Consider the following 14,613-nt stretch of genomic DNA (forward strand, 5'->3'; position numbering starts at 1 on the left):
CTTTACTTCTGGATTATCCAGACATTTCTCTTAAAAAAATATATGCATTTTAAATTTAATTTGTTCTGCTTTCTTTGATGAGTTTAATTCAAAGTAGAAGAAATAGCTGTGATTTCTTTGTTCACTTGGTGGATGTAGTTCATGCACTGTATGGTGTCACAACTGTACCACAGACAGCATTTCCTAGAATCTGCTGCTGTCTAGTTTTCTTAGCACAGGTTTTCTTTTAATGAACATCAACTAATGCTTTCACATTCAATTACAATTCCTCATGTTGACAGAGGGACAAAACCATAAAACCCAACCTCTCGCATCTTCAGAGCTGCTTCCCCTCTTACATTCTCTGTAACTTAACAGGAAACAGTGTCTTCTCCCTCGCGTCAGGGCTTTAGACAAAGCACTTCAGACCCTAGTATGTAATGGGCACTTGAAATGTGAGTTCCTTTCATCTCCTTGTGTATCTTGCTGCATAATTGATGAGTTATTGGTATATGACATAGTCATTCTAGTTCAGAGCAATCACAAGTGATTTTTCTCGTTAAAGTATGGTCAGCACATTTCAGTGAGTATAGATTGCAGGTTTGAATGAATTCCCACTCAAGCCTTTTACACTTGTTGTCTAGGTCTAGTTTTGTATGTATGTTTCTGTACGTCTATCATCCTAATTGCCTCAACATTTTGTGTCTATTTGGACATAAAGCAATGAATGTCTTTAAGTTACACTAACTAATGTGAGGAGAATTCTGTGTGTGGTGGGGGAGTGAGAAAATTGTACTGAAAAATGGACTGGGGTCAGAAATTTCACCTTAAAAATAAGATAATTGAGTCTAGGCAAGACTAGGGAGATGGCTTAGTGCTTTCTGACAATATGTGCATCACAATAATAAAAAGACAGGCTCTATGTTCCTAATCAGAACACATTTCACTATTACAGATGCAGTAAAAACACGCTGAGCTCCCAAAATATGACACCGATTTTCCTTTGGGCATGTGGCACTAAAGTAAGGCTTATGGGAAATAGATGATATTTATATCTACTTTGCTTGTCATCACTGTGACAAATGTCTGAGGGGAATATTTTAAAGAGAGGGAAGGTTTGTTTTGGCTCACTGTTGAGTTCTCATTCATGGTCTTTGGTATCATCGCTGGGTCTGTTTTAAGTACCACTTCATAGTAAAGATGTTCCACTCATTGGATTTTACTTAGTTCTCTGTAAACTGTGCCCAGGAAATGGAGAGAATGAGACAAAGGGGCCTGAGGACAGGATGTATACTGTACACCCAAGGACATATTACCAATGACCTACAATATCCAATTTGACATCTCTGAACATTTCCATCACCTCCCAGTATTTAATACCATTAAATTATGGACCCATCCATGGATTTATCCATGGACTAGGTCAGAATAGTCAAGATCCAGCCACCTCTTAATGACTGGATCCACCAGCTGGGGATCACAGCTTCAACACATTGGATGACACTCTATGTCCAAACCAAAATAGCCTATAAAAATGTATAATTATTGGTCGCAGCGATAGAAATAAACCAAACATTTAAAACAAGTCTCAAACATTTTTTTGCTTGCAAAGTAACTGCTATAAGTATTTATATATTCCAGGATAATTTTTTATAAAGAAACAATGATGGTAATTTCAAATGCCTGTGCTATATATGAACATTGATATATGACAAGATCGGAAAAAGGAAAAGAAATGGTTTTCACAGCCTACTAAAAATACTGAGATCCTCCACCTTTGGACCAACAGATCTTCATTCAGATGTAGTTCGACCTTGAGACAGCTTGATGTCTTCACCAGGCCTTCAACTTTCCCTGGTGTTGTAAGGATGGCACCATAACTACATTTTATACATGAAGAGCTGACTCTTGGGTAGTAATAAAGGAGAGGTGCATCCTTTACTTTTGTCATTCTATCTGTGGGATACTTTTACAAGAGGGAAAAAATGTAAACACAAGTGCACCTTTAATCCTCTCTGTTGCATTTTTAAATTAATAGTTCACTCTTCTCTCCCTGGAAACACGGGTACACGGCACTCTGAGTTAATCACAGCAGCGGAGTTCCACAGGGAAGTATGGTTACACCTCCACTCACCTCCCTTGTAATTATACTCAGCTAGGCCTCTGGAAGCTGAGGCAGCACCATGAGAGTGCAGACTGGCTGGGCAACACTGCACTCACGGAGTGAAGGGAAAGGAAGCCCAAACCAGCTGCATTCATTTATATAAATCCTTAACGTGTTGAATACTAGGAAATTTGAAATAGCAGAGACACTGAAGGGTGCATTACACCCCTTCTTGTACGTCACGTAGCACACTACTGAACCCTTTCTCCACTCCCTCACCTTGAGGCAACTACTTCCTTAGGTTGTTTCATGGAACCAAAGAAATTCACCAAAGGCAACTCATCGGATTTTACTATTAATTCTCTGTAAATTAAGTATGATCAATTGCCCTCATCAAACATTTTTTTTGCTCATTAATTTATTTAACTAGCATGTTTTAATAACTACTACTGATTACGCATCTAGTTATTGGTGCTTATATAAATGGCTTGAAATACTATCTTTTCCCAAACTCTATGAATGTTAGCAAGAGTAACAGCCTTATTTCAAAGTTATGAGCATTATTGGTTATTGACAGATATGTTTGGACAGAAGCACTTCCTAGAGGATTCATTTATTCCTCCTGTAGGTAATTCCAGCCATGAGAACTTGCTTGTGCACTCACTGATGTCTTCTCAAGTGTGAATTTCTGCATTGAGAACATCCTTCTCAGACCATCTGACTGTGCTTGTCAATAAGGTGTTTGTCTCAAGTATATTAATACTTTCTATAAGGAGACATTCTCAGAGTCAAATTCCAGGAGCATATTTTCTCCAAAGCACCCTATGCATCACCTTTATGTAATCGGTTTTAGGAAGGAGAAGTGGTTGAAAAAGTAAAATGATTCCTTCCATCCAAGCGTCACGGGGTTGAGGGAGAGGCAGACTCTAACACAAGCAGGCATTTACAGAGGCGGTAAATGAAGGAGGAGGGCAGAGCAGTGCCGGGGATGAATTAGGAATGTAAATGTCCCACTCTCAAGGACCAAATGGAATGCCAGTGTCCTCACCTAGGCCACTCTCTTCACTACTCTTTCCCAATGTTTTGTCAGGTAAGAAACTCTCAGTTCGATATTACTCTTGGAGGAATTAGGTGAGGACCTCCAGAGACCACATCCCTGAGAATTATCGCAGATATTTGCTCAAAAGATGGCTTTCTGCTCTACTTCAAACACAAAGGGTCACTTGGGATCCTCAAGTAGCATTTTAACAGGCTCTCTAAGGAAAACATTTACAAACTGCTCTAAGGAGGAAGCATCAGCCTAGAAATCCCAAAGTCCTGACTTTCCCCCTCTCTAAAATGAAGAGATGGAGCAAATAATGTCACATACCCCATGATGCCACACTAAGTGGATTTTGCTGAAGGGCTTTCTTTCAGATGCACTTTTTTCATTTTTTTCCAGTGTCTAATTCTTTAAGTCTTTTATTCTCCACCCACCCCACCCCCACCCCCTGTCTCTTCACGTATGCATATACAAAACAGAATAAGTTTCAGTTTTCATACTGGGACAACCATATAATAAATTGAATTAAGGACTGTGAAAACACAGACTGTGATGTAAGAGCTGATGTGGAGAAATTCACTTGGCTAAAATGAAAGATCACCCGTTTCAAATGTGAATCAGGAAGAGTTTACTTTCAAACTCTGTCAACATTAACTCAACCCTCTAGGGCACATACTTCATTTGCCTTTTATCTAAAATGTAGATGTTAAACGTTTAATTAATAAATAAGAGATGTACTTAGGCCTGGTATTTTAAGATGTCTAATTAGAATTAGCCCCGATCTTGCTACGCTACAAGCCCAAACATTGCACCAGACAGGATACTCAGCCTAAACAATTGAAGGTTTCCTGAGTGAGTGTGTATTAATTGAGCCGTAGCATTATCCCTTTTTATTTCTCTTGTCAAAGGTACTGAGGATGCAAAGCAGAAGTGCTTGGCAGGTGGCCACCCCATGACACAGTGGGATGCCTTTGGCTGGTTTGTTCTACACATTGCCAGACTTTTGCCATTTGGCTTCCCAGTATGTTTTTTTCTCGGTCCTTCCCTTTTATAAAAACATGGTTTATTCTCAGCAGAATTATGATTCATAGCTATAATTAGCATCATCTTCGTTATTGATAATTACATTGAAACATGGATTCATAAAGTATTTCTCAAACACATGGAATAGTTTCAGGATTTCCTGAAGATCTCATCACATACAGTCATCTCTAATGGAAAGGTGATAAGGTTGGTATTGATCCGATTTTATTGCCAGTGTGTATGCTATAAACCACATGTCTGCAAAGCATGTAAAATCATATTTTATGTAAATACAAGTTATATAACATATACACATGTAACTACAAAACAGATGAAAATTTCTTTTCTTCCTCTAAAGTAATTGAATTTAAGTCAATTAGACATTTTCTATCATGAAAACGTGCTTTAACTAATAGAGCTCTATGCTGAATTCCCAAACTGAATTCTTAAGGCTTTTTTTTTTTAAATTATGTGCATTTTAAAAATTTAAAATCCTGCTCTGAGACCTGAGCAAGAAAGCCCTTTCTATGAGGCCAATATTCTAAACAACCCTGGATATGATGTGACAGCCAAAGAATAATTCATTAAGAAAAACCCAGAAAGCCGTGCTGCTTGAGACACACTGCTCAGGGCAGGAGCCTCAGCAGTCCCTGAAGCCACAGCTGTCTGTCTCCCAGCACTTACCACTCTGTCCTGTGTCCTCAAGACAAAGATAAGGGCAGGATGCATTTCAGTAGTAGAGCATTAGCTTGGCATTCGTGAGGTCTTGAGTTTTAAAGAAGGGCAATCATGGTTTGTTATACATTTGACAGCCAGCTGGTGGCACTTTGTGGGGGGTTGTGGAACCTTTTGGTTTAACTGGCGGAAGAGGGCCACTGGGTTGAGCTAAGAATGGCATTGCTAGACAAAGTCCATCCTGAGCTCTCTTCATCCTGGCTGCCTAAGGCGTGCAATGAAGTGACTCCCACTCCAGCCATCATGGAACCATCTCACCAGGGACCCTGTCCTTCCACCGTGCCTACCCCAGCAAAATGAACTCAGTCCCTACCCGAGAGACAACAAACTTCTCCTCCTTAGTCGGTTTCTATCCATTACATGACCACAAGAAGAGTTAAGTAACAGCAACAGCGTTGATGCTGTGGTTGTGCCATTGGCTAATCTGCTGCTCCAATACACAGCTGCTGATGGGATAATTTCATGTTTCTTCACTGTTGGGACAGTGAAATCAATGTCAAGATAGCAGCATTTGGTGAACAGTGAGGGCCACTTTATTGTATCCTTCAAGAAGGTTATGCTATTTCTACACAAAAGAGAAGGCAAAAAAGCAAGCCACCCAAATGCTAATAGAAGTTCTTTTCTACAGGTCTTCAGCCTTAATACCATCCAGGAGCTAGAAACCCATAGTCTTTCCAACTCTTTTAAAATTTTTTATTAGGTTGCTTTATTTTATTTCATATATATTAGTGTTTTGCATGCATGTATACCCACAGAGGTCAGAAGAAAACATCAGATCTCCTGGAGCTGGACTTATAGATGATTGTGAGCCACCATGTGGGTGCTGGTAACCAAATCCAGATCCTCTGGAAGAACAGTAAGTGCTCTTAACAACTGAGCCATCTGTCCAGCCCTCCATATATTTTTAAAGAAGTATTTTTAGTTTCAATTATCTGTATATCTTTGCATGAGTGTGGGTATGTGTGGGATGAGCACATGAGTAGAGCACAGTACCAGTGGAGGCCAAAAGAGCATGCCAGATTCACTGGAGGAGCAGTTACAGGTGATATGGGTGCTGGGAACCAAACTGTAGCCCTCAGCAAGAGCGTTAAGCACTCTTAAGTGCTGAGCTGTCTCTCTACGCCTGGAGAGTGTTCAATTATTTTTTTTTCTATGTTTGTAATTCTAAAGATAGAAATACATGGCCATATGGAACTCAAAAGCTGTATGCTGGCCAGTAATATTCTTAAAACAAAACTCATTATCTTTATAATATTTGGTAATAGTTAGTCCAATTCATTTCCTTAACATAATGTGTTTTTTAAGATCATGAAATCTGCATGTAGATCTAAGGTCTATTCTCATAGAATTTTTATTTAAGCATCTATTTTGTTGCCCCTGGTACCACTTTCAGAAACATCACAAGAGTCCATTAACTAGTGAATAAAACTCCCATTGACATATTCAACCTGTGAAGAGAACATCATGTCTGTGTATTATGATGTACCTTATTTATGCATAGTGATATTTTCCTCAGCTCTTTCTTTCATAGCAGTTATGGGGCATAGGGTTAGTAGGGATAGAGACTTGAAGGTCATATTGACAAGAGTCAAAATGCAGCATCTCCACATAATGGAATTTTTGCAATGATCTTCCACTGTTTCCTTTAAAAAGAAGAGAGATGATCTGTAATGACAAAATCCAATAATGCATCTCAACAGAGAAAAATCAATAGACCACATCAATTAGAAGCATTTTCTATAGAAATCAAGGGAAATCTTGAAGAAAAAAATAGAAATCTCTCTAAGGTATATTTCATTATTAATCATGAAGGTAGTTACCTAAAAAACACAGAGATACACATATATGAAACAGGTGGAGAAGAGTTGATTATGCAAAAATGCAAAAATAATTCACTATGGTTATTCAGTCAGTCCAAGAAATTATTTTCCTTGGATACTGTGACATCAAAAAGCAATGTGAATGGAATATTTTGTGGACTTCGTATCTCTATATATTACTTTGGGACATTATGAAAGGAAAAGTTTCAAATGGTAGTCTTTTTACACTTTTGCAGTTCTCTGTCTTTGGGCCTCCTCTATTTCAGGGCTCCTGGTAGAGACCTCTGACATCAAGAAACAAGTTGTTCTCTCTTCTGTGTTTGCCTCTCTGCCTACTTCTTAGTCCCCAGTGGTTCTGGTGCTGCTGGTTGCCAGAAAGCAATAATCAAGTTTTGTAGATGTAACTTTGGAAAGAATAAACAATTGTGTAGATGAACAGTAGAGATGAACATAAAGCTTCAAATGACATTTGAGAAGAAGTAGCAGAATTATATTATCTCCATCTTGGAAACTGGAACATCTTATACCATTCAGTGGATGTTGCCATGTGTCTATAGCACAGAGAATATTACTAGATGCTTTCTGTCATTATCATTCATTATTTATTGTCACCATCATCATTATTTTAAATGACAGTAAAAAAATTTCTATAAGTAAAGTATTTTTTGTGCTTATACACACCATCTTACTATGGCCTTGCTCAACTCCCCAGTCTCTGTGAACTCTGTCGAAGGAGTTCAAAAGAGACATGGTGCATGGTGTAGGATTCAGGAAGGATTTATTGCAGAATAACATAAGACACCCTCAAGGCTGAGAATGTGCAACAACTTAAGGGGCCATGGCAGAGGAAAATGCTCTTGTGGTTAGAATGGCATGGAGATCACTGTGAAGAAAAATGCTCTCATGTGGAGAGTGCTCAACAGCCAGAGAGACTTCTGGTCAACCCACATGTGAGGTTGGGCTTTACAGGGCATCCTAAAGTCTCTAGCAGACAGCTTTCTTGAGGATATTTTCCTGCCCAAGTGCTTGAAAGCCTCAGTTGGATTAACTCTTAGGGAGGGGACAATGGTATGTCATTTTTCTTCACCTGAAAGCCTCTGCTAGATATTGACCCCACAATCTAGATTGTCAGTTTCTATCGGGGGCCACAGACAGAGCTCAGATACCATTCTTTTGACCAAAAATATACAAAGTAGAAAAATTGCAAAGAGTTTTCAAAAGAAAGTAAAAATAAATCTGTAAAAATAGCCATTTGGGGAGTGACGAGATGTCCCAGTGGGCAAAGACACTTGCAACCAAGCCTGAAAACTTGAATTCAGAACTCGAGATCCATATGGGAAAGAAAGCCAGCTCTGACAAGTTGTCCTCTGACCTCCACACACGTCATAGCACTCCCAGGCCGACCCTTCTACACAACAAATTAACCAGCTGATCAATAAGTAAAATGCGTAAAAATTATTTTCATAATATAGCTATGCTTTCCTAGGAGGAACTGGCCTTCCCTTAGAGGTCTTCCATAGCCCTCAGCTGCCTCCACCTCCCTCCTTTTATGTGGTTTTAAATCTTAAGGAGGGCTAATAGTGATGCTTGCTCTCTTCTCTCATTGTCTGCTGTTTTTCATTACAAAACTGGGGTGTCACCAGGGACACAGGAGATGGGACTGGAAATTTGTTATGAGGAAGAGATCTATCTCTAGTACCTTCGGTGGTGATCTTTAGCATGTTTATTTCTCACTAGCTATCTAATACTACCATGAATTCCTAAAGCAAATCTATCCTTAAGTTTGCTTTTTTGGGGGGAAATTAGTATAATGTTCCACAGTTTACTAATAATACCATTTAGTTACATCTCTGATATACACACGTGGGTAGACAGCTCTTTAGAAAAGAATTGAAAAGAAAAGCCTCTTAACTTGCCTTCATAATATCAAAAAAATCCCTTCAAATATTCATATTTATCCTCTAAGTAAAGTCTGATGTTTATTTGTGGAGCTTGCCATCTCAGTTTTCTTTCTACAATAAGTGCTATTTCAAATCAGTATGAAGGTAGAATTACAAAGATATATTTTACAGAAAAAGATCACAGAGAAACTGGCATAATGGCACTGTATCTGGAAGAATTGGAGGGATGCTGTATTCGGATTGGCTTTTATATTTGCTTCTATTTCTTTGTTCATATTTGAAGCTATGCCATACAGGTGGTCTGCCTGTGTTGTAATGTATATTGTGTCTGCAATCAGAAAACACCATGCTTTAAGCCATCAATTTGCAGACTTGGTGGAGTTCTGCTTTTTTGAAAGCCTGAGTCATTCAATTTATTTGTATATTTAACTGAACCTAGTCAATATGGGAATTGCACAGCTTAAAAGCTATCTAGAGTGTATACATATTTGTGTTATTTAAGCATCATGGTCTCATCTATACTCACTAAATGATATACTGGCCTGAAAGAAATCAAATCCAACACAATGTATGAGGACCAGATTTCTAAGAAAAAGGAATACAATCTGTTTTAGTTTTGATTTCTATGAAATCACTGACATCATCCTCATTCATTCATTCCTATATGAGTATTTGAAAAGAAACCCCCAAACAACCCATCTAGAGAAGTTTGTTTTACCATGTATTAGCTAGAAGTGAAGGTTAACAATGTCTCTAATTACCTAACTAATCCCATTAAATTATGCATTTTAAATTACTAAACATATCTTAATCATGTTATAAGAATAAACGACTGTTTATATTTCCTCCTGTCTGTACAGTTTGGGGATACAGTTGTTTAGTCTCCAGCTGTCAAAGGTTGTAGTGTTCATTTTGCTGACAATTGTTATGCATTTCATGGCATATTGACTCAGCAGCCAAGTTCAGCAGTAGTCAAACTGATCTATACTCAGCTCAATGACATGAGTCACAAGACAGAATAACATGACAATGGTAAATGAAGAAAAATCTTACTGTCTATTCTTAAGTGCTGTACACATTACAGAGCATGAGACACACAATCTTCAATCCTTGTACTGTACATACTTTAAATGATATTGACCCATTCTGGCTTTCAGTTTTGTTAGATTTATCTCACTAGGTGTATATTAAGTACTCTGTCATGCTAGATCAGTGGCTGTCAACCTTCTTAATGCTGTGACCCTTTAATACAGTTCCTCGTGTTGCGGTGACCCCCAACCATGAAATTATTTTCGTTGAGACTTCATAACAGTAATTTTGCTACTGTTATGAATTATAATGTAAATACTTCTGTCTTTCAATGGTCTTAGGTGACCCCTATGAAAGGGTCATTCGACCCTCAAAGGGGTCATACCTCACAGGTTGAGAGCCACTGTGCTAGAGGGTTAGGGGATTAAGGGACATAACTGTGTTTGAGATGCTAGAATGTCTGCTTAATTCCTTTTAAAAATTTATTTATTTTTATTTTATGTGCACGGCTATTGGGTCCCCTGGAACCGGAATTACGGTCAATTGTGAGCTGCGGTGTGGGTGCTGGGAATTGAACCCCGGTCCTCTGGCACAGCAGCCACTGAGCCATGTCTCCAGCCCTTAACTCGTTATTCTTAACAGACACGAATGTGGATATTGTTCATGTCATTATTGTTCGGAGCTTTGGCGATCCAGTGATGAAATTAGTTTCAGGCAGGACCACCATTTTCTAGAAACAGGATGAAGATCAGTACATATTAAAAGATGAATGAGTAGCAATGGTATGGGAAATTTTTTTCATAGAGAATTTTTTTTAATTAGCGTGTTGTAGCTGTCTGTTGAGAAAGGAGATAGCAGGATGAGGGGAGCACAGACATTATGATTCTATTCTGAAGGATGAAGTGCAGGGCAGGACACGACAGGAGAAGAGTCTACTGGATAGAGGCCAAGACTGAACCCACAATGATTGTCCTCTAACAGGGAAAGCAAAATGTTTCCCTTTGGGCATTTTGCCTTACTTATGAGAATGGGAGTCAAGGATAAATACATCATTCAAAAAAAGTTATTACTGTGTATTGATTGTACAGAGTGCTGGGTTCCACAGTGACAATTTCATTCAAGTATGCCATGTGTTTTGACCATGTTCCCTTGCCCTGACCCCTGTTCTCCTCCTCCACCCCCTCCCACTAGTCTCCTTCCTCTTCCCAAGCAGATTCCTCCTCTCCTTTCATGTCAAAGCCAGCACTCGGCCATAGTGCCTCAGCCTTTTTATGGTCCATAACGGTTTTGTCTGTTCTTGTCACTTCTAATTTTTTTTATAACTGTCTTCAATTGTCATGGGAATTTTTAAGAATTGGTCATAGGGTTAGCCACTGTTTCAGATTCTTGTTTTTGTCCCTCAAACCACCACACTCATCTTTAAAATATGTTTCCATTTTTATGAAACTGAGAAGAAAATATTCGTGTATATACACATTGGATAAAGAACAGCTTCATTAATAAGTGCTTGTGGGAAAACTGGATGGCCACATGTAGAAAACTGAAACTAGACCCTTATCTCACTCTACCAAAAATGTGTATAGGGAACTTTACTATCTAAAACTTAATTTGACACTATTAGAGTAAGATATAAGGGATATCTTCTACTGGAGGACAAAAGTAATCATCAATCATACTCAGTTATAAACTCTGTGAGCTACCACAATGACTAGCCTGACCAGACAGGCTCACTGGTCCCATAGAGATATGATCATCAGGGAGTAGCCAATAGGTTTCTGATTAGATTTAAGTCCCTTTCCACAAGAACAAATCCATACCTGGCACCATTATTTGTCCAAGAACCTGTGGCTGGAAAGATCATAGCCCCTAGTGGAGAATCTACTACTGTATGTTGTTAAGTGGACATAGTATTAAGCCAGCTTCTAGTGAGTTTTTATTATTAATTCAGTGCATCCCTTACCTCTCATCTCAGAAGCTTCTGTTGGCAGTAGATGATGATTGACACAGAGACTCACAATTGGCCAAGGTACAGAGAATAAGAAACTGCAGAATGCTCAGCCCTAAAGGATCATCATGGAAGAGGGAGAGGAAAGATTGGAAGAGCCAGAGACGGTGGATAACTACAAGGAAATATCTTCTGGACTCAGCAGGGCAGCTGCACCTATGAACTCCCAAGAGTGGTGACAGCATGCACAAACTTGTGCAGGCCCAAGCCAGTCCAGATCCCAGAATGGAAAGGGAACTGGGCACACAACCCCTCCCCTACCAGTGGAGTAATTGGCAATTGTTAGCTGCTGGGGTGAGGAAGGGTCAGTTTTCTCCAAGAGTGCAGCTCTGGTAAGTCGGCCATGCCCCAATGGGAGATCACACATCCAAGAATATTTGAGATAGAACAAATTGATCTTGAAGGATTGGGGTGGGGGACAAAATGATGAGTGGCAAGAGAAGGGAGACTGGAACTGGTTAGAGCTGGGGGGATGAATATGATCAAAACACGCTGCAATGTAAAACTTTCAAAGAACTGATAAAAATGCAAAAAGTAAATTTAAAAAAACTTAAGGTATAAAACATAGAGGAATGCTTCAGGGTATTATCACCGAGCGCCTGGGTAAAATTTCGAAATTAGAGAAAGCAGGCTAGAATTGTTTGCTGAGGTTACATCCATATTTCTCTATGGCAAAGCGGGTAGAGCAGAGTCAGCCTACAGAGGGAAGTGGTCTTTGCCATCTGAGTAGATACTCAACAAGGAAGAAATACATACAGCCAATAACTTTATTAAAATAAAACCTGCTGATTTGGTTGTCAGGTGAATGGAAACTCCATTGATAGTCCATCATATCTAAGTTCGAATGGATGTTATTAAAACTGTCAGTGAAGATCTGGAGGGAAAGGAGCCTTTATGTATAGAGCCAGTGTGGATCACAGTGTAGAAATTTTTCTAAACACTGAAGATAGAACTGCTGTACCATCCAGCTACCCCATTTCTCTCTCTCTCCTTCTCTCTCTCTCTCTCTCTCTCTCTCTCTCTCTCTCTCTCTCTCTCTCTCTCTCTCTCTCACACACACACACACACACACGCACACACACACACATACGTATACATATATATGAAAATGAAGTCATGTACAAAAAAGGTGTGTGTGTTTGTGTTTGTGTGTGTGTGTGTGTGTGTGTGTGTGTGTGTGTGTTTCCTGTGCCATTCACAACAGTCAAGGTGTGGACTCAGCCTAGGTACAGTCAGTAGATGGGTGAAGGATATGGTGTGTAAACAATAAAACTATTCAGCCATGGATAATGAGATCCTGTCACTTGCAGGTAAAAGGGTAGAAGTGGGAGACCTCATATTATGTGAAACAATGACGAGTCCTATGTGTTTTCTTCCACGTATGGAAGCAAAGGCCTGAAATTAGAAGACACACTATTAAGAACTAGAAAGGAAGCCATCAGGAAGTGGATGGGTAGACATGTTGGATGCACAGTGCATTTATGTATGGAAAACTCACAGTGAATCCCGTTTGTTCAGTAATGATAATGAACTAAAATGTGCCAGATATGAAAAAAGAATAATTAGCATGTATTTGATTTAGAGTTGGAATGGCATCCTGACTTGATGTGGCTGTCCTTACCATTTAAAGTCACAGGGCAGTTCAGTATGACCTGCTGAAGGTCTATCAGAAAATAGTGGATAGGATTATCCTTCTTTGAGAGTTATTAACACTTGCCAGTAGCTTTTAACATGTCATTAGAAGAATCAAAGCCATGAGCAAGTACCCAATGATCACTTTCTTCAGACAGAAGCCTCTATATTGTACCCGAAGTGTTGGGAGCGCTTCCCTAAGCAGTTCTAAGTCATGAGTGCTTAGTCAGGGTCAAGAATGCCAAATTACAAAGAAAAGATACTGTGCTTGTGGTGTGATCCTTATTTACCCAAGAAGGAAGGTGAGATGTGGTCAAGCTCAGAGTTGTAAGAAGTGATGCTAGGGTACAACACTAAAGTGCTAAGAGTCACAGGCTCTAAGTTCAGGATACCTGGCTTCCATGACATCCACAAAGAATTATTTCAGGCTCTTCAGCCCAGATCAGAGGTGGTCATAAAATCCAACAAACACTTGTGTTTGCAAATTGCTTCAACTCTTATGCATCAGCTATAACTGCTCAGATATTTTAATCATGAAGATAATGGTTTCAGGATAACAATAATGAATAAAGCATGATCTTGGTATTCCCCGACAGCCTGTGTTTCTCTTATATTAGATTTATGGTAAAAATTCGACTTGTCCAATGAATTCTAGGTTTCTCAAGGTCAGGACCCTAGATACCACTTTCTGTGCCCTCCAGCATCCCTACCAATGGCTACATAAATACATTGAATAAAAAATATCTGCGTGGGTGCTTTCTGAACCCATCCCACCCCTCAGACACGACTCTGGAGTCTGCAGCTGCCCACTCACTCTTCTCTTTTGTTTTTCACTGGAACTTCCTGCTCCACCCTGGTTACATGGATGAAAGTTTAAACTAACAAAACCTACAGACTTTATGTTTGCTCATACCTTCCCAGTTGCATGTCACCCCTTTGATCTGTGTCCTTTTGTGTGCACATCTGTTGTGCATTTTAATCGAAAGTATCTTTCAGGGGCTTGAACTGCTACTTTCATCCAGCAAGATGCTTTCGTCCTGAGGATCCCAGCATGAGGCAGCTGACTTTAGAAGGCTTCATGGGGGCTGGAGGAAGGGAAAGAGAGAAAAGAATGGGTGGTGTACTTGTTTTGATATCTTCCTGTGGAGTTGGGAAGATATTCCTGAAGGAAGAGTACCATGGTCTGTGGAATTATGGTTTGAAAGACCACAATGGGGTTTTCTTAAGGTACAAGAACATAGAATGAATGGTGATAAGAGAGGTGAATGCCTATGTTAAAAAAATGATTCCCAGATTGAAGCATTATTTATGATCAGAGTACAAAAGGATAGCCCAAAACCACT

Source organism: Peromyscus leucopus, chromosome 8a, assembly GCF_004664715.2.
Source record: "Peromyscus leucopus breed LL Stock chromosome 8a, UCI_PerLeu_2.1, whole genome shotgun sequence".
In the NCBI taxonomy this organism is placed as follows: Eukaryota; Metazoa; Chordata; class Mammalia; order Rodentia; family Cricetidae; genus Peromyscus; species Peromyscus leucopus.